This window comes from Carcharhinus amblyrhynchos, chromosome 17 (assembly GCF_965287045.1).
Source record: "Carcharhinus amblyrhynchos chromosome 17, sCarAmb.v2.hapA, whole genome shotgun sequence".
In the NCBI taxonomy this organism is placed as follows: domain Eukaryota; kingdom Metazoa; phylum Chordata; class Chondrichthyes; order Carcharhiniformes; family Carcharhinidae; genus Carcharhinus; species Carcharhinus amblyrhynchos.
This window is the reverse complement of record NC_137340.1, coordinates 49,210,733-49,231,253: the sequence shown is the minus strand read 5'-3', so window position 1 is coordinate 49,231,253 and position 20,521 is coordinate 49,210,733.

Sequence of the window (20,521 nt, the reverse complement as noted above, 5' to 3'; positions counted from 1 at the left end):
GGGAAGGGGATCAGAATTGCACAGAGTGCTCCAGGTACTGTCTAACCAAGCTTCTGTACAATTGAAGCAAGCCTTTGCTGTTCAAATCTTCTTGTGATAAAGGCCAACCTACCATTAACCTTTTCTAATAGCTTGTTGCATCTTCTTGTTAACTTACAGTGACGTATGGATAGGGGCACCCAGTTCCCTCTGTACATCTGCACTGCCTAATCAGTCAGTGTTTAACAAAACTCTGCAAATCGGCTTCTCCTCCTCTCCACATTATATTCCATCTACTGTGTTCTTGCCCATTCACAAAGTGTCCAAAACCACTTGAAGACGCTTTGCATCTTCCTCACAACACACATTCCCCACCTGGCTTTGTGTCATCAACAAATGAGGTTCCCACATCCAAATCATTGAGATACTTTGTGAGCTGCTGGGGCTAGAATACTGATCCCTGCAGTAGCCCACTCCCCACAGTCTCTTCATGCAAAACTGACTTCTTTATTTCTCCCCTTGCGCGCTCTCTCTCTCTGTCTTCCTGTCCCTTTCTTTCTTTCTTTCTGTCTTTCTTTCTTTCTTTCTGTCTGTCTTTCTGTCTTTCTGTCTTTCTGTCTTTCTGTCTTTCTGTCTGTCTGTCTGTCTGTCTGTCTGTCTTTCTTTCTTTCTGTCTTTCTTTCTTTCTGTCTTTCTTTCTTTCTGTCCCTGCACCCCACTCTCTTTCCTTGCCCCCTTTTTGTCTCACTCTCTCACTCCCTGTATCCCCTCTCTCTCAGTCTGTGCCCCTCTCTTTTTTTCTCTCTCTCTCTCTCTCTCTCTCTCACTCCTCTCTCGCTCCCTGCACCCCACCCTCTCTCTCGCTCCCTGCACCCCACCCTCTCTCACCCTGTGTGTGATGTATATAAAATATCTCTCCCTCTGTCTCCCAGTTTGGTCCTTTCAGTAGTGTTACGATATGAAGTCAACTTACGGAGCTGCAAATCCTCACCTGTATGTCTGGGTGAACGATGTAATGATTGGTGTTGGCTGCTGGAGGAGTTGTTATGGGGCAGGTGATTATTTTGCAGAGTCCTTGCACACAACCAGATGAGTTCTCAGTGTTGCGGGACTTTGGATGATAATCAGTGGGTAAATCAGTCTGCTGTCCAAAACACCATCTGGGTGTTTTGTTTATCTTGCTCTATAACTACTCAGCTGCCTTTTTGGATAGGGGGCATTAACTGGGGTGAAGGGAGAGGGGGCATTAACTGTGGAGGGGGCAATCAGCTGTATTTAGGAGGTGTTTAGCTGTGGGGGGGGGGGGTTTAGCTATGGGGGGAGGGGTCGTTAACTGCAGGGGGAAGGGGCGTTAGCTGTTGGGGGAGGGGGTGTTAGCTGTGGGGCAGGGGGAGAAGGCATTAGTTGTTGGGGGGGTGTTAGCTCTGAGGGGAGGGGGCTTTAGCTGTGGGGTGGGGGGAGGGAGCGTTAGCTGTAGCGGGGTGGGGGGAAAGGGGGTGTTAGCTGTGGGGGCGGGGGGGGGCGAGAGCAGGGATTAGTTGTGGGGGGGGCGGGGGGGGCATTTTGCTCGCTCAGAGCATGACAGAGCACAAAGAATGGGAAAGTGGCTTAGCTATGCCTGACACTGGCCAACCCCGGCACTTTCCACGAATGTCCGAGGTGGGGATGGAACTTCTGAGATCGAATGACACTCGAGTCTGAATCCCAACCCTAAAATGTGTTTGAAGATAGCACCGCTCCCTCGAGGGCAACGATAGGCTTGGGTTGTAACCAGGCTGTCTGTGTTTTATAATCTAATGGGGCCAAAGCAAAGGAAAAGCTGAAAATTTCACTTACAAATAAGAATGTATTTAGTGTATACTATTGTAAAGTCTAGAACTTATATTACTGACTCTGAGCACTTTATTAAGCAAGTTATTGTAATACATTGCGGAGCATAGAAATAGTCAATGTCTACAGTTTCTTAGGCTTGGCTTTGATATGTTATAAAAATATATAGAGATAAATATATATTAAAAAAAACACAAGGTATGCCTTTTGAGGGAAGAAGGAGAGTTGTCAGCTGTGAACAGAATGTAATACTTGAAGTTGAGGTTCTGAAGCTGGCTCTTTCTGTTATTTACTCAGCACTTGTGTATATGGTTTCATTAAAAGACGATAGCTGACCTGTGCGGCGCTTGCAAATTTTCCCTGTTCTCGGTCAGTGTGAGTTCGGCAGCAGGAAAAGGGTTAGAAACCAAAACCTTGGCCGCCCAAGTTTCTGCATGTGGGGATATGGGGAAGGGAAAGATGTACATCTTTACCATTCATCTGTAACTGGGATCTGGTCAGAAGGATCCTTCTTGGGCAAAGGTTCCAGCTTTTAAATCCTTCCTCATTACCGATACACCCAAGGTGTTGACACAGCCTCTGCCCCACTGCTTTGTATAGCCAGCAGCTCCTGTACGAGCTTTGTTTCAGTCTCCAGTAGCTAAGATCCTTCCATGGCTTCCAGGAATGTGTGTGATGTTTGCGCTCTTATGCCTCCAGTACTCTCTGTAATGAGGGGAGATAGGAAGATTCTGCCTCTCCTAGTGTTTCCTGCTCCAAAGTTCAAGGATCACTCATTGGTATCTTCATTCGAGGAACTCCTCACTTTGGGATTGGCAAATCAGAACAGGAACCTTCTGCTTGAGAGCCAGAGCTGCAGTGCGATTCCTCACCCTGCTGAATATCCAAGCCCCAGGAACCTACAGCTTTCTACTTCATACATAACCTCTCCTCGTCAACTCTTCCCAATCCAGACCAAAGAATGAAGGTGTGTCCAGATAATCCTAAAACACTGGATAATGCTTGGCTGAGCTTCAAAGTTTATGGACAAAGGTTAACGACTGCTGATTGTCAGGTAGAATGAGGCCTAAGAACTCAGAAGTCAAACATTGTTAACTGATGCACTTTAAAAATCAAATTCAACAAAGACTCCCTTTGAATCTGAGTTTTGGTAACCTGGTGGATATCAGAAGTTCGAAAAAAATTTTCCTGCATTAATGGAGACCCTTGTATTGAACTTTTTGTGGCCTTGTATGACTGTACAGACAATGGGTTGATGGAATGTGTGCACAGGCTTTGATAAATGTGGGATGTTCCCAAATTCTCTGTCTCTTGCTATCCCCTTATTACAAAAGGTGCCTGATGGAGAAATCAGCAATGTGGATGTGCCAACTTCACTGTGCCAAGGGTGGGTACTAACAAGGAATTCCCCCCACCATCAACTTCGCACCGATTAGCTCAGGCTGGGGCTAGGGAGAGGATGACAGGGGTAATTGGAGGCTGGGTCAACACCGCCCCACTTTGTGGGGTTGCACACCCTCTAGTCTGGGGTTCAACTGTAGCCTCAGCCATTGATTTGCCCAGTGTCCCCCGTGAGAAATAGCGGGGGAGGAGAGGGAGGATGGAAGAGACAACAGAAGATGCATTTGTTTCTCATGCGAGCTATCACATTGACTGAGAAGCGGGTGTAGATTATCCAAACATTATTATTTTTTGCGAGATGGGAACAGGGACCATTTGCAGAACCAAACAGGCCAGCTATTTATTACTGAAAGCTGCTACACTGATCTTCGCTTGTTATGCAAGTGTCATATGTACATACAGAGGTCTTCTTTCTCGTTCCTGGCTAATAAGTACTGTAAACTACTTTTGTGCAGTAAACCTATTGTCAAGAATCTATATTTTAGTTGTGTGGATAAGCCTGGTCTGAACCTTCATCAGAAGGTTGAAGTTGTGTTGTGCGCGTGTGTTTTGTGTGTGTGTGTGTGTGTGTGTTACACGCGTGTATGTGTGTACAAAACAAATTCTTATTGAGGTTGATTACAGCTAGGCTTACTGAGTTGTGGCCCCCAGTTTTATTTTCCCGCACAGCAGTGGTTTTGCCAAGAGAAAGAGTCCAAATTCTGGAACCATTGGAACTCCGTTTACTCTCTAAGGTCCAGTGACTTTCCCCTTGCCCCACAGGAAGCCATGGCGAGCTTTCATTCTAAAGTTGATCATCTTCCACCCCAAGATTATAAAAACTTGGCTCCTAATCTTATCATTTTGGGTTTTTTTTTAAATCCGGTGGTTTACCTCCTCCTCATTCCTTCCCCCCCGCTCCTTTAAGATGTTGGTCACTGCTACGCTACAGATCTCACTCACGTATGTTGAGTTGCTGGGTTCTGATGAGCTACCCGCTGGCTTTATGGATTCCCTCAGCACAGAGGTTGTTATTGGGCAGCAGGAACTGCTTTTGAGAGTTTCTGTGAAGGCCGTTTGGTGCACCGAGAGTGGACGCTCCAAATGAGATAAGAGAGCTTGATACAGATCGCGAGCAAAGTAGATGCCTCCGTTCCATGTGGTTCAATTACACTGCTGACCTTCACCGTGTTAATATTGACTCTGGAATGCTCCTTAAAATACATTATGTGGTGGCATGTGTTTTACTGTTTCCCACTGACCAGGTAAGGAGGGCTGGTCACCACATCTGGACACGCACTCAGAGCAAAGCCTGGTCAGGAACACTTTCTTCCAACTTAGCAAATGCCACCCCACTGATGCTGTCTGGACTGATACACACACACACACACACACACACACACACACCTCAGCATTGCCAGGGCACCTAAGGATTGTCTGGCCTAGAACTCTGTAGACTTGTTCAGTGCCCCCCTTTTTTTAAAAGAATTAAATTAAGAAGACAAGACTTGCTATGGTGCTTCATAGGTTTATATCCCAGCCAATACTGAACTCTTAGTTCAGTATGTTCCATGGCACTGCCAATGAGCAAACTCCAAAGTGAATGCATGTGGTAATCACAACACAAGGCTTTGCTCCAGAGCTTGGTTGAAACCAAACTGAAACACCCAAGAGGTTTGAAATCGTTTTAGGTGTTTACACCTTGAATGGCAATTTCCTGTTCAAGATTGGCATTTGTGCAGCACACTGGTTCGATTCCAGCCTCAGGTCACTGTCTGTGTGGAGTTTGCACATTCTCCCCGTATCTGCATGGGAACCCTCTGGGTGCTCTGGTTTCCTCCCACAGTCCAGAGATGTGCAGATTAGGTGGGTTGCCCATGCTAAATTGCCCCTTAGTGTCCCGAGGTGTGTATGTTAAATGGATTAGCCATGGGAAATGTGTGAGGTTACGGGGATGGGGCCTGGGTAAAATACTCTGCCACAGAGTCAGTGCAGACTCGATGGGCTGAATGGCCTCCTCTGCACTGTAGGGATTTTATGAATTCCCATTCATCATGTTCTTAATGCGCTAAACACATTGTGTGTCCCAGTTGCTCAGAGGGAGAGGCCCGGTCAAAGCCATTCACCAGATGAACATATTGGCTGGAATTTTACTGCCCCGCCTGCCACAGGAATCAGAGCGGGCGAGGGGCAGACAACGGGAAGGTCCATTGACCTCGGGTGGGGTTTTACAGTTTTTGGGACAAGTGAGGCCATAAAATCCCATGATTCTCTGATTCAGGCCACTCCGATGGTGTGAGTCAGCAGCAGGACTGGTCCTCACAATGAGCAACATGTTTGTGTCTGTAAACCAGCAACACAATTTTTTTTAAACTAGCTTACGGGATGTAGGTGTGGCTGAGTAGGCCAGCATTTATTGCACACCCCCTAATTGGATTTGATGAGAAAACAAGTGCAGATCGGGTTGAAATTGAATTCACTGGAACATCCTACCCAGTAGGCCCAAAGCCTTTTTTCCCCAAACCCAGCTGAACTCCAAGAGCCTTTTCTGAACAAATACCAGGGACAAATTCAACCCCTGCATTTTTATTCAGGAATGTGATCTCCTTTTTTGTCCTGTTTTATATTGAGAAGCCATGTATTCCCTGCAGGAGAGAGAGGCTGGAGGGCTCACAGCCTCTTTACGCTTGGGCATTCAGTATACCTGAACACGCCCTCCAACCTTTTGCACTTTCAGTGGGGCAGGACAACAACAAAGACAGAGGTGCTTAGCCTCTTGTCTCTGCTCCTTTTCATAGCAGCCTCAGAGAGTCCAGCACTGTAAGTGAGCAGAGAAATTGAATCTGGATCCGACCCACAGGAGTTCAGGCACAGAACTAGCAGGGGAAAGTGTGACATTCTACGTGCACAGTATTTGGCCTCTTACTCCAGATGTGCAGTGTGTTCCCATTTGGAAATGTGACATTTTTTTGCAAGAACGCCACAACTCTTTAAGCCTAGCTGTACTGATGCTGAGGAAGGACAAAGATGAAAGCCCAGGTTGTGAGGAGTTGCCTTGGTCAATAAAGTTGATTGACCCAAATTAACGGGCTGCTTGTAATATTGGCTGTGAGACAGTGTTACATTTACTGACTTTTGTGCGACGTGTGCGTCACTCCAAACCAGCTCAGAATGTGAAGCGACTGATGTCTCGGGAAGGGTAGAGTTACTGCTGAGGCAGGGAGACTAGACTCGGACAATGCTGTGGATGGGACAAACATGCTTGGGACCTATCAACAAGTGCTATGATTTTCATGAACTCTTTGCCCCGACGCTGATCCCATGCTGTTCTGTCCCTGAAACATTTGGGTGCGTGGAATAACAGTTGATATCTATAGCTCTCTTTTCAAACGGGGTCCCGGCTCCCATATTGTAAACAATCAAACCCCTTGCATTGTAATTGCTTGGAATTTGTGTAGAGAGAAATTATTAACAGTGAAGATTTTCTTCCCCACCTTTTATTGCACAGTTTCTGTCTCAGTTTAATTATCATTCAAAGTTTTTTTTTCCCCCCCTCGCTCATAGTTTCCACATTGTTTAAAACATGTTTAACCTGTTGCTGTTTGGTAGATTCTTCTAACAATAGAGATTGTGCAATGTTCTTTATCTGGGAGGCGACTGTACAGAGCTGGGAGTGAAAAAGATACAACTTCCAGGTGATTCTGAATGGAAGTGGGGAGTGGGTATTCCCCTTCTCGACCCAAAGAGCATGGCCCCATTAACCTGTCGCCGGCAACTGATAACCAATTCTTATTCAAGATGATCCCTTCACACTAGTTTCTGTGGCATTCATCTTCCCACTGAAGAAATATTTGTCTTTACCTCTCTTCCTATCTTGTTTTCCTATCTTGACTTCACTTAGCATTGAATTAATGGACAATGCTGGACATAGGTTGGTAAATGTCCAGCATTGAATGAATTGGATAGTGCTGTAAAAATGTGTTGTCTCTTTCTCTATGATATCTTTCTTGTCCCTCTCCAAAGGATTTCTTCGGGATATAATGTGGTGTTGCCATCATTGGACTGGGGTAGTCACAGTAAGTAGTCTCACAACACCAATTTAAAGCCCAACAGGTTTATTTGGTCTCTCACCTGATGAAGGGGCAGCACTCTGAAAGCTTGTGCAACCAAATAAACTTGTTGGACTTTAATCTGGTGTCGTGAGACCTCTTACTTTGGGATATGAGACCTAATTGGTTTCTAGTTGAGGAGTGGGTTTTACTGAAGTATTTTTGCTGTAAAGCCTGTTACAGTCTCGCCTCCCAAGAAGTGATTGTAAATCAGTCATAATTAATAGAATGGGCTAGCCGACAGTAAGACTACGGATCAAAGATGACGGGGATCCTTGAATCCCTGGCTGTTAAATGTTCGCTTCTGTTGTAAACTTTGAGCTTGTTGGATTCCAATCATTTCCATGTTTTAAAAAAGAAATCATTATTTTTAAAAAGATTTTATTTAAATGTCGTAGTTTCAAGTCTGTCGAAGACCCAGCTACTCGTTAGAGCTCGTTAGGATTTTGCTATTTAAAGAACAAGTCATTCTTTCTTGAGAGATGTGTAACTTTTTTTATTTTTGTTTGAACCCGTCAATAAAGAATGATTTTCTTCATCCATCACCTTGTTTTAGATTACTTCCAACTCTGTGGGAAAGAAAATGCAGGTTGCAGGAGTTATTCAGAATGAGTATTTGTCAAGCGATAACACTCTCTGACAAGAGAGAATCTAACAACTCTCCCACCATCATTATCCTGGAGGTTACCATTTGCCATAAACTGAGCTGGACCTGCCAAATAAATGCTGCGACTATACATGAGGTCAGAGATTGGGAGTTCAGTGGAGTGTAATTCACCACCTGACTCCACAAAGCTTGTCCACTATCTACAAGGCACAAGTATGATGCAATACTAAAGTGAAGTTATTTATTAGGAGGCTTACATTAACACTGCAATGAACTTACTGTGAAATTCCCTTAGTCGTCACTCTCCGGCGCCTGTTCGGGTCAATACACATAACCAGCACGGCTTTCAAACTGTGGGAGGAAACCGGAGCACCCAGAGGAAACCCACGCAGACACAGGGAGAATGTGCAAACTCTACACAGTGACCTAAGCCGGTAATTAAACTCGAGTCCCTGGCACTGTGAGGCAGCAGTGCTAACCGCTGTGCCACCGATTAGTGCAATGCCAACAACGTTCAAAAACCTTAAGATTGCTTGATTGGCACCCTATCCACCACCTTAGCACTGCTTCTTCACAGTGCCCATCCACGATCAATTCCGGCCTTGGGTCACTCTGTGTGGAGTCTGCACATTCTCCCCATGTCTGTGTGGGTTTCCTCCGGGTGCTCTGGTTTCCTCCCACAGTCCAATGACCTAAAAGAACCCCTCCCTCCCACAATCCAAAGCTGTGTGGGTCAGGTGGATTGACCATGCTAAATTGACCCTCATGTCAGGGCAATAGAAATAGCCAGAAGATGCTTGAAGCATGCAGGATAATGTGGTATCGATTTAAAAAAAACTGTGGTAAATACCCAATAGGTCAGGCAGCGTCCATGGAGAGAAACAAAGTTCACGGTCTAGATTGAGCTGATCTATCGTAGAGTCCCTACAGTACAGAAGGAGGCCATTTGGTCCATTGAGTCTATAGTGGCCACAATCAAACCCAGGCCCCATTCACACAACCCCAAGCATTTACCCTGCTAATCCCCCTGACACTAGGGTCAATTTAGCATGGCCAATCAACCTAACCCGCACATCTTTGGACTACGGAAGGAAACTGGAGCACCCGGAGGAAACACCACACAGACACAGGGAGAACATGCAGACTCCACACAGTCACCCGAGGCCGGAATTGAACCTGGGATCCTGGTACCGTGAGGTAGCAGTGCTAACCACTGTGCCACCCTTGTGCCACCACGTTGCCCTTTCAAGCTGGCTGTAAGTAAATTCCATTGTTCAAAGTGACCTTCAATGTTGGCGCATATTTTCTGCTAATCGCATTGTGATGTGATTAACGTTCACTGAACACAAAGCAGATTTTATCTCCTCCTCCTCCTCCTCCTCCACCTCCTCATTACCCCAATGTGTGTGAGGTCTCTTGTTCAGCTGGCAAAGATTAACATCAGCACAAAGTAGTCTGGGGGGTCAGCCCGGAGTGTGTGGCTGGGTGAGTGTAACATGCGGTGGGACAGCACCCAATTTTTAACTCTAGAACTGAAGTTTTTATTTTTTGAGTTTACTGTAACACGCAGCAACACATTCTTAAAACAGCAGGCTGGAGTTTTCGCCCTTTTTGTCCACAGCTTTCAAAACAAAGAATTGAAGCCAAACTAAAGTCCAGTTCAAGTGGCAGAGTCGAAACAGCTCAACCTGACCCCAAACTCCAGTCCATTTTGAAAATTCTTGCACGGGGTGTGTGAGTCACTGGCTGGCCCCTATCCCTAACTGCTCTTTCGACCATAAGACATAGGAGCCGAATTAAGCCATTCGGCCCATCGAGTCTGCTCCGCCATTCAATCATGGCTGATATTTTTCTCATTCCCGTTCTCCTGACTTTTCTCCATAGCCCCTGACCGCCTTATTAATCAAGAACCTGTCTCAAAGACTCTCAATGACCTGGCCTCCACAGCCTTCTGCGGCAAAGAGTTCCATAGATTCTCTGGCTGAAGAAATTCCTCCTCATCTCTGTTTTAAAGGACTGTCCCTTTAGCCTGAGATTGTGCTCTCTGGTTCTAGATTTTCCTACTAGTGGAAACATCCTCTCCATGTCCACTCTATCCAGGCCTCACAGTATCCTGTAAGTTTCAATAAGATCGCCCCTCATCCTTCTAAACTCCAATGAGTACAGACCCAGAGTCCTCAACTGTTTCTCATACGACAAGCTCTTCATTCCAGGGATCATTCTTGTGAATCTTCACTGGACCCCTTTTCAAGGCCAGCACATCCTTCCTTAGATACAGGACCCAAAACTGCTCACAATACTCCAAATGGGGTCTGACCAGAGCCTTACACAGCCTCAGAAGTACATCCCTGCTTTTGTATTCTAGTGCTCTCAACATGAATACTAACATTGCATTTGCCTTCCTAACTGCCGACTGAACCTGCACATTGACTTTAAGAGAATTTTGAATAGAGTGGCTTGCTACGCCATTGAAGAGTCAACCATTGCTGTGGGTGTGGAGTAGCATGAAGGCCAGCCCAGGTAAGAATGGCCGATTTCTTCTTCCTCATCAATGGACCAGATGGCTTTTACAAGAATTGGTAATGATCATTGTTAGTTGTTTTTTAAATGTCAAATTTCACCATCTGCTATGGTGGGATTCGAACCTGGGGCCCTGAGGCATTAAGCCGAGTCTCTAGACTACTAGCCTAATGACAATACCATATATCCAGGCTCTGAAAATATCTCTTAAAATGTGGTTACAAACTGATCTCCCAACCTCAAAGGACTGTACAAATGTGAAGCACTAAGTCTTCACATCTAAGTCAGAAGGTGGTGGGCTTGAACACACAGTCTAAGTTGACAATCTTGTCTTGGTGCTGAAGGAATTCTGCATTCCAGGGCCTGTTTTTCAGATGAAATGTTAAATTGATTTGATTTATTGTCACATGTATTAGTTATGCAGTGAAAAGTATTGTTTCTTGCACACTATGTATACAAAGCATAACGTATGTTGTGAAGGAAAGGAGCGCAGAATATAGCGTTACAGTCATAGCTAGGGTATAGAGAAAGATCAATTTAATGTAAGGTAGGTCCATTCAAAAGTCTAATGGCAGCAGGGGAGAAGCTGTTCTTGAGTTGGTTGGTATGTGACCCCAGAATTTTGTATCTTTTTCCTGAAGGTAGAAGAGAGAATGTCCAGGGTGCGTGGGGTCCTTGATTATGCTGGCTGCTTTCTGGAGGCAGTGGGAAGTGTAGACAGAGTTAATGGATGGGAGGCTGGTTTGTATAATGGATTGGGCTACATTCATGATCTTTTGTAGCTTCTTGGCCTCTACTCGGGCAGAGTAGGAGCCATACCAAGCTATGATACACCCAGAAATAATGCTTTCTATGGAGCATCTGTAAAAGTTGGTGAGAGTCGTAGCTGACATGCCAAATTTCCTTAGTCTTCTGAGAAAGTAGAGGCATTGGTGAGCTTTCTTAACTATAGTGTCGGCATGGGGAGGACCCGGACAAGTGATCTGGTCACCTAAAAACCTGAGCCAAGTACAGATGGCAGTTAGATTATCCAGTTATTCTAAAACTGCAGCTTGTGAGAATTTGCTGTGTGCATGGTAATGCTGTTGAATGTTAAGGGGACGGTCTAGGTTCTCTTGTTGGAGATGGTCATTGCCTGGAGCTTGCGGGGTTACTCGTGTTATTTGGCACTCATTAGACCAGGTATGAATATTGTTCAGTCTTGTTGCATATGGACACAGTCTGCTTCAACTTGAGCTGTTGCAAGTGGTACCAAATACTGTGCAATCATCTGTTATATCCTCACTTCGGACCTTAAGTTAGATCATTATTGAAGCAGCTGAAGATAGAACATAGAACATTGCAGCGCAGAACAGGCCCTTCGGCCCACGATGTTGTGCCGACCAGTTAAAAAGCAATGACCCTCTAACCTAAACCAAACCCTTTCCATCCATAAACCTATCCACGGATCTCTTAAACGCCCCCAAACTAGGTGCATTTACAACTGCAGCAGGCAGGGCATTCCAATGCCTCACCACCCTCTGGGTAAAGAACCTACCCCTGACATCCGTCCTATAACTACCACCCCTTAATTTAAAGCTATGCCCCTTCGTGCTAGCTTTCTCCATCCGAGGAAAATGACTATCACTGTCCACCCTATCTAAACCTCTAATCATCTTATATGTTTCAATAAGGTGGTCCCCTCTTAGCCGCCTTCTTTCTAACGAAAACAACCTCAAATCCCTCAGTCTCTCCTCATAGGACCTCCCCTCCATACCAGGCAACATCCTGGTAAACCTCCTCTGCACCCTCTCCAAAGCCTCCACATCCTTCCTATAATGTGGGGACCAGAACTGCACACTGTACTCCAAGTGCGGTCGCACCAGAGTTGTGTACAGTTGCAACATGACACTGCGGCTCCTAAATTCAATCCCCCTACCAATAAACGCCAAGACACCGTATGCCTTCCTAACAACCCTATCTACTTGATTCCCAAAGATGGCATGTGTTTCCTCCGGGGAATCTGAGTCGAGGGATTAGCAGGGTAAATGAGGGTTACGGGAATAGTGGGTGGGATTGTGGTCAGCACAGACTCGTAGGGCCTTCTGTGCTGTAGTGTTTCTATGATTGGCCATGATCAATGTGCAGGGTTGGGGTGGAGAATTGGGTCTGGATTGGTTGCTCTTCTGGAAGATCAGTGCAGAATTGTTGGCTGAATGGCCTCTCCTGCTCTGTAGGAGTTCTATAGTCCAGCCTCGGACACTACATTACAGAATTCCTGCAACAATGTGCTTGGAATAAAATGATTGGCTTCTAAAAAAAACACAACCACCTTCCTTTGTGCCAGGTTTGACTCCAAACAGTGGAGAGTTTTCCCGCTGATTCCCATTGACTCCAGTTTTGCCAGGGCTCCTTGAAGCAACATTTGGTCAAATGTTTTGATAGCAAGAACAGTTACTCTCACCTCTGTGCTGAGAATTCTGACAAGACAAAACTGAGTGTCAGCGAGCAAGTTAGAACATTACAGTGCAGATAAGGCCCTTCGGCCCTCAATGTTGCGCCGACCAGTGGAACCAATCTGATGACCCTCTAACCTAAACTATTCCAATATTATCCATATGCCTATCCACTGACCATTTGAACGCCCTTAAAGTTGGCGAGTCCACAACTGCTGCAGGCAGGGCATTCCACACCCTTACTACCCTCCTGAGTAAAGAACAGCAGTGGGTGCTGTCTCTGCCTCCGAGTCCGAGGTTCTGGGTTCAGGCCCCATCTCGCATTCACACACTGCGATCAAACAGGCTGCAAATTGGCCTTCCAACACATGGTACTAAGACTGGAAGAGATTCCTGATCACCCACTGATGGAAAGAAAATTGTTTTAATCTGGGACATCTCAATTAAAGATAATGTTTTAGTTTATCCTCTGATGAGCACAGTGGAAAACATTTGATCCGAGCCTGTGATGCAATATTTCTGTGTCTGCCTGAGGCAGCAGCTGTGAAGCCTAGCTGTAAAATTCCAACTCTGCATTGCCTAGAGGCTAATTACTGACAGCTAGTTCTGTACAGTCACATTTGATAGCTTTCATCTAAAGTTCCCATTTTAGGTTGTGGTATGTTTTAAAATTCAATATCCTTAGCAACACAGAATTCATCCCGGCATTAAAGTCATAGAGTCATATCGAAATATATAGCATGGAATCAGGCCATTCAGCCCACCTTGTCCAGGTTTCTATTCCCTCACTATTCCTGTACCCATCCAGCTGTCTCTTAACTGTTGCTAACGTGCCTGCTTCTACCACTTCCTCTGGCAACGCGTTCCAGGCACCCACCACTCTCTGTATTTATATAAAAAAAAAACCCCTCACACATCTCCCTCAAACTCGCCCCCTCTCACCTTGAACTTGTGCCCCCTTGTAATTGACACTTCCAGGTCACATGGTTCTAGAGAAAATGGTACATGACACAAAGCCACATGGTGGGCGCTAATGAGCACAGATATGAAACCATTCCATAAAGGACCTCCATCCAAAATTCATCTGTTAAATTGTTCCAACTAACTCCAACCTTCTCTACACTCCTGTTGACACTGAATCCTCCGACAGACAATGGTCTGTGATCTTATCCAAATGACTGTTCTTGTAGTTGTGATCCATCTTTATTCAATATGGCAGTACGGTACGAGCTCTGATGAAGGGTCATCTAGACTTGAAGCATTGGCTCTGTTCTCTCTCCACAGATGCTGTCAGACCTGCTGAGATTTTTTGTTTCAGATTCCAGCACCTGCAATATTTGCTTTTATATGATGATGGTACAATGGCTATACTGAACTAGTAATGCAGAGTCCTGGGATATTGCTTAACAAGACAATGAGTTCAAGTCGCACTGTGGAAAGTTTAAATTTAATGAATCAAATAATTCTGGAATAAAAAGTTTGTGTCAGTAATGGTGATTATCAAAGTACTGGATTGTTGTAAAAACACTCTGGTTCATTCATGTCCTTTAGAGAAGGAAATCTGCCGTCCTTTCCTGGTCTGGCCCACATGTGATTCCAGACCCACAGCAATGCAATTGACTCTTAACTGCTCTCGGAACTGGTCTAACAAGCCACTTGGTTATCAAACGTGTATGAAAAAGTCAAGAATAGAACCGTATGGATTACCAGGCCTTGCAGACAGCCACACGTGGAGTCGTAGAGGTTTACAACATGGAAACAGGCCCATGCAGAAAGGTAGAACATCAACGTTAGATAGTGTTATGGTTCAAGTTGGAAACTCCAAAGTGTTTTATGAAGTCCGCCTGAATCATAAGTTTTGCATTTTGAATTTGGATAAACATGTTTCACTTCAGGTATGATTCAAAAGACACACTAGGGAGCTTTTTATCAAATGTTTTTATCAAACTTGCCCATGCTACCCTTTTCTCACCACTGTGACAAAGTTAAATCCTGCTTGTTCAGAATCAGCATGATGTCTTGGGACCTGTCTCTTCCATTTTTACTTCTAGGTGTATACAATTGCAAAGGAAAAGCTGGCGCACCAGCTGGAGGGCTGCCCTATGTTTTCCCGCCTGAGATAACATAGAAAAAACATTGAAAAATTCCACTCAATGTTTACATTTATGGTGATGCAGAAAGGTAGAACATCAACGTTAGATAGTGTTATGGTTCAAGTTGGAAACTCCAAAGTGTTTTATGAAGTCCGCCTGAATCATAAGTTTTGCATTTTGAATTTGGATAAACATGTTTCACTTCAGGTATGATTCAAAAGACACACTAGGGAGCTTTTTATCAAACAAAGTTTATTTAAGAATATAGTTAACATGTATAGTAAGAAAATTAGCAACACCTTTTCTCAATTATAAACACAACACCCACTATAATGTTTAACCGTAAACAAATACATATCAGATGTTCCAATCGTAGTAGGTTGGGGTGGAGGCGGACTATGCAAAGGGCCACTGACCTTGGGTGGGATTTTCGGTTTTGGGGAAAATCCCTCCCACAATCTCAGCAGTGTGCACCCTCAACAAGATGCACTGCAGCAACCCTCCTTCAATGGGCACCTTCCAAACTAGTGACCTCTACCATCTAGAAGGACAAGGGCATCAGACGTATAGGAGCATCACCACCACCAGCAAGTTTCCCTCCAAACCACACACCATCCTGACTTGGAAATATCTCTGTTCCTTCGCTGTCACTGGGTCAAAGTCCTGGAACTCCCTCCATAACAGCACTGTGGGTGTATCTGCACACTAGGAATTGCAGCAGTTCAAGAAGGCAACTCACCACCACCACCTCAGGGACAATTAGGGATGGATAACAAATACTGATATTGTCAGTGATGCCCACGTCCCTGAGAGAATAAAAAAAGGGCAACATCACAAAGTTGTTGGCTTTGCCTGTTGTCCTTACTTCAGCCTGTTCCATCAAGAAGCTGGTTTGCAAACCAGAGGGACAACCCTCCCAATGCCTGGGGCAGTGCATGGGAGGCACAACCCATTGAAACATCCCAATCTTCGACCCTTATCTGAGATCTGCTATCTCACGGCAGAGCAGGGATCAAACTTGGGTCTTATTACAAGAACCTTATTCATTCAAAGCAGGAAACTAATATTTGTATTATAATTAATCTTAAACATTGTATGACGTGATGTTTTACTCATATTAATAAGTTTGAAGTCTGATCATTTGCAATCTAGTGGATAGGTTGCCATGGAGACTACCCGACAACTACAGCTGATGTGTGAGGAGGTTACTAAAAGATTAAATTTGCAATGTAGCCATCATAAAATTGTGGAAATTTAATTTGCATTTGAATGCTAGTAATAGTCCAATAATAGTCCAATGTACTTCAGAAAAATGCAAATCCTTCCTTTTCTTCTGTCGCACACTGGAAAATTGGACAATTGTTCAAGATCGAGTATCTGATTTAAATCTAAAATAGCTCAACTCAGCGATAATCTGCATCCTTAATGAAGTTGTTGAGAGGATGTATCTCAGTGTTCTAAAGCAGCATGTTTACAAAACTGACTCAATTATTATTGAATGGCCTCATGTATGAGGTAGTGGATCATACCCCAGTCTAAGCGAATACCTCCAGGAGAGACAAGAAATACATAGATGGTATTATGAAGTTGTAAGGTTAAAGAGTTATGTTTGACAAATGTAAATATTGAAAAGAATTGCTGAAACCAAAAGAAGAAATCATATTGCATTGTCTCTTTAAGATTTTAAACTACAGCAGCCGGTTTGCAACATTTGTATGCAAAGCAGAAGTCAATGTTCCAGCATTGTTCCAAACAGGCTTTTGAATTGAACCAATGAGTTTAAAGCAAGCATGCAGAGACACAGGACCAATTCAATTCAAATGTGAGGTTTGTTGACAACCTCAAGGAATACTGAGAGATAATTCCAGGCATATAAACTGGGACAAAGGGGATAATTGTTAGGGTAACCTTGCCAGCTCTTTAATTGGAAGGATGAGAGGTGAGGCTGTCATATAGATTCCTGCTGTAATACATATATATCTTCAGAAAATCACCATCTAAATTGAAGGAGATACTAGCTCAAAGTATTCCAGATGAGAGTATCACTGAAGAATGTTCATACTTCCAAAAGCCTGATTGTATATTCTTTGAGAGTGACTGTGCTCTATAAGGATCTATTTCATTTTTCCTGAATGAGTCTTGTAATATTCAAACAGCATTCTATTGGGGAGTTTATTCAGTTTGTTAATTGTTTAATTAGGTTGTCACCAGTTTTAAAATGAAGACCTGTTAATTGTTCATGATAGAGAGTGGCAGATCCTGCTTTATTTTACCAAAACAAGTAGCTTCCTATGCTACTTTGTATAACATTATAAGGCAATGTCACCTCCACATCATAACAATGGGGAACGGGTGCCCCACATCCCTGCTCTTTCCTTGTAGACCTGCAATGTTTTGTCTTCAAGCATTTATCTAACTCTACTTACTATTGAATACGCCTTTGCCACTCTTTCACACATTCCAGACTGATGCAAGTCACTGTGTCAAAAAATCCGCCTCAATTATTTTAACTCTGTGCCCTCTGGTTATTGACCTTCTTGCTGCTGGAAACTGTTCGTTCCTATTTACTTCAACAACAATCCTTATAATTTCAACCCCCTACTAAACCTCTCTTTAAAACTTCTCAGTTCCAATGAGAACTACCCAATTTCTCTGGTTGTGTCACTTGGGGTGAATGGAACCAAAGGTTATGGGGAGAAAGCAGGATTAGGCTATTGAGTTGGAAGATCAGTCATGATCACAATGGATGGTGGAGCAGGCTTGAAGGGCCAAATGGCCTCTTCCTGCTCCTATCTTCTATGTTTGTATGTAAATATTGATAAGACAATAGATATCAGAATATTCTAGTCCTTTCAAGGTGTGGAGCCGATCCAGGAGCCACCCAATGAACTCTGAACAAACTCAGGAAATGCCAATTTACATCACGTTACCACAGGGAGCATATGCGTGCTGGCCTTAAAGGGACAGGGTCTCAACATGTGCCATTCCTCGGTCTATCCTGAACCAAACCCATGAGAAAATGCTCCGACCCAATTCCAATCTCTCTTCGTCTGTGTGAGTAGAAAGCACAATGTGTAGTCAGCAGAATCTCCATCTGGGGTTTCCGTGCGCTGAGGAAATACACCGCCCCCCCCCCACCAACTTCACAACTCATTTTGACCAGTGCTGGGGGAGATTCACTAGCATATTTACAAGTCTAAAATTGGACTTTAGATGTGGAAGCGACTGTTAGATTTTCAGTATTGCATCTCAATGGTTTTGTTTGGCTAGAAAAGGTAACATTCTATCAGTCGATTTATGTGTAGATATTAATTGAGAACTTTTTTATAAATGTACCTTTCTTTTAAAAGAAACAACAAAAGTATTCTCACAATTTTGAATTGTTGGCAAGGTAAGATTTATTTTATTAGCTGTGTGTATCTATAAATATCTATATGTATTCTATTTTCTCTATTATATTCATAATATTTGTAAAAGTACATTTCAGAACATTCCAAATTGAATAATTCATAAAGTTCAATAAAATTCAACTTCTCTCCTTCCAGCGTCTTCCACTCTGAGATACAATTTTTTTATTCATTCATGGGACATGGGCTGGGCCAGCATTTATTGTCCATCCCTAGTTGCCCTTGAAACTGAATGACTTGCTAGGCCATCTGAGAGGGCAGTTGAGAGTCAACCACATTGCTCTGGAGTCACATGGAAGCCAGACCGGGTAAGGACAGCAGATTTCCTTCCCTATAAGACATTAGTGAACCAGATGGGTTTTTACGAAAATAGACAATGGTTTCATGGTCATTAGTAGATTCTCAATTCCAGATATGTTTTATTGAATTCAAATTCCACCGTATGCTGTGGTGGGATTCAAACCCAGGTCCCTAGAACATTAGCTTAGTTTCTGGATTAATAGACCAGCGATAATACAACTGGGCCACCATTTCCCCTCAAATTGCAATACACTTGATATATCTTCCTGTATTTTATCCATTTGTCCTTTTAAAGATTTTGGTCAGTTACAATGCTGGATGTATAAATAGACTTATGAGTACCTTACTTGCTCCTGTCCTTTACGATTTCACTTACCCCGCAGAGATGGGAAGTTTAATGCCAGGAGGTGCCTTGCCAACTTGAAGGTGGCATTGTCTTCACTCCTAATGTTGATATTCGTGGCTGCTTTCTCCAGCAAAAAAAAGTTGGACAATTTTCTTTTAAAGGCTTAGATCGAGTAGATGAAATGAATGTTCCAGAGGCTGAAGGACTGCAACAGATTAAAAAGTTATTTGCAAAAGAATCGGAGGTGATATGAAGTAACAGTCTTTTTCTGCAGCAACTTAGCATTTCGAATGCACTCCCTGATAGATTGGTGGATAAAAATTCCAGGAGGTTTCAAAAGAGAATTGGATGGAAAGTTGAAGGAGAAAAAAAACGACAGGGATACATGGAAAGAGTGGGGGAATGCAAGTAAGTGGATTGTTCTTTGAAAAATCCAGTGCCATGTGGCCGCTTGCTGTAATGTACTAATCTGTGATTCCACTGCCACAAAATCATAGAATTCCTACAATGAAGACGCAGGCCATTTGGTCCATCGAGTCTGCATCAACTCTCTCCGATAAAGCATCTTACCCAGACCCTATTACCGTAACTCCATGTATTTACCTGGTCACATCAGACAGGGTCTATTATCAGGAGCAATCCTACATTGGGCAGCCTGGTGGCGCAGTGGTTAGCACTGCTGCCTCAATGCGCCAGGAACCCGGGTTCGATTCCCAGCTTGGGTCACTGTCTGGGTGGAGTTTGCACATTCTCCCCGGGTCTTGTGAGTTTGTTCCCGTTTCCTCCCGCATTCCAAAGATGTGCAGGTTAGGTGGAACGGCCATCGTAAATTGTCCCTTAGTGTTAGGGGGATTAGCTAGGGTAAATGCATGGGGATAGGGCCTGGGTGGGATTGTGGGCGGTACAGACTTGATGGGCCAAATGGCCTCATTCGACTCTATAAGATTCTATAATTCTGTGATGTTACATTCCTCCCTTTTGTGGCTCTCTGCATGTCCTCCAAAATTCAGATCTCCCCCCATGAACTTCCTAGGCTCTTTAAGCCCAACACCCCCAAAAGCCCACGGCTTCAGACATTCTGGACACTATTAATGGTCTCTGTGTGGCTGCCTCACAGCCCCAACAGTGCCCACTATTCAGTACTGGCATTGTTGGCCCGATCTGACCCAGAATGTGTGTTGGAGCTAAAAGGATATTTGGACACAGCGTTCATGAGTGATGGATCTTCTATTGCCTTCATATCGGTAAGGAGAGAACTGAAGAATCCCTAAAGCTTCTTCAGTCTGCTCTGTTCAATTGTGTACAGTCAGCTTGTGTTATAGGACACAACATCAACTAAAGATAATTGTTTCTAGTTATGCACACCGGTACATTATTTACATACGATACAAAGCGGTAAGCCTGAGACAATAGCTGTTTAATCGCGTCTCATCGGTAATGTCATAATCTTCAGTGGTAGATGGATGGAATGTCTGTTCCGACAATGGTCATTTAATCATGTCTTTATTACAGTTT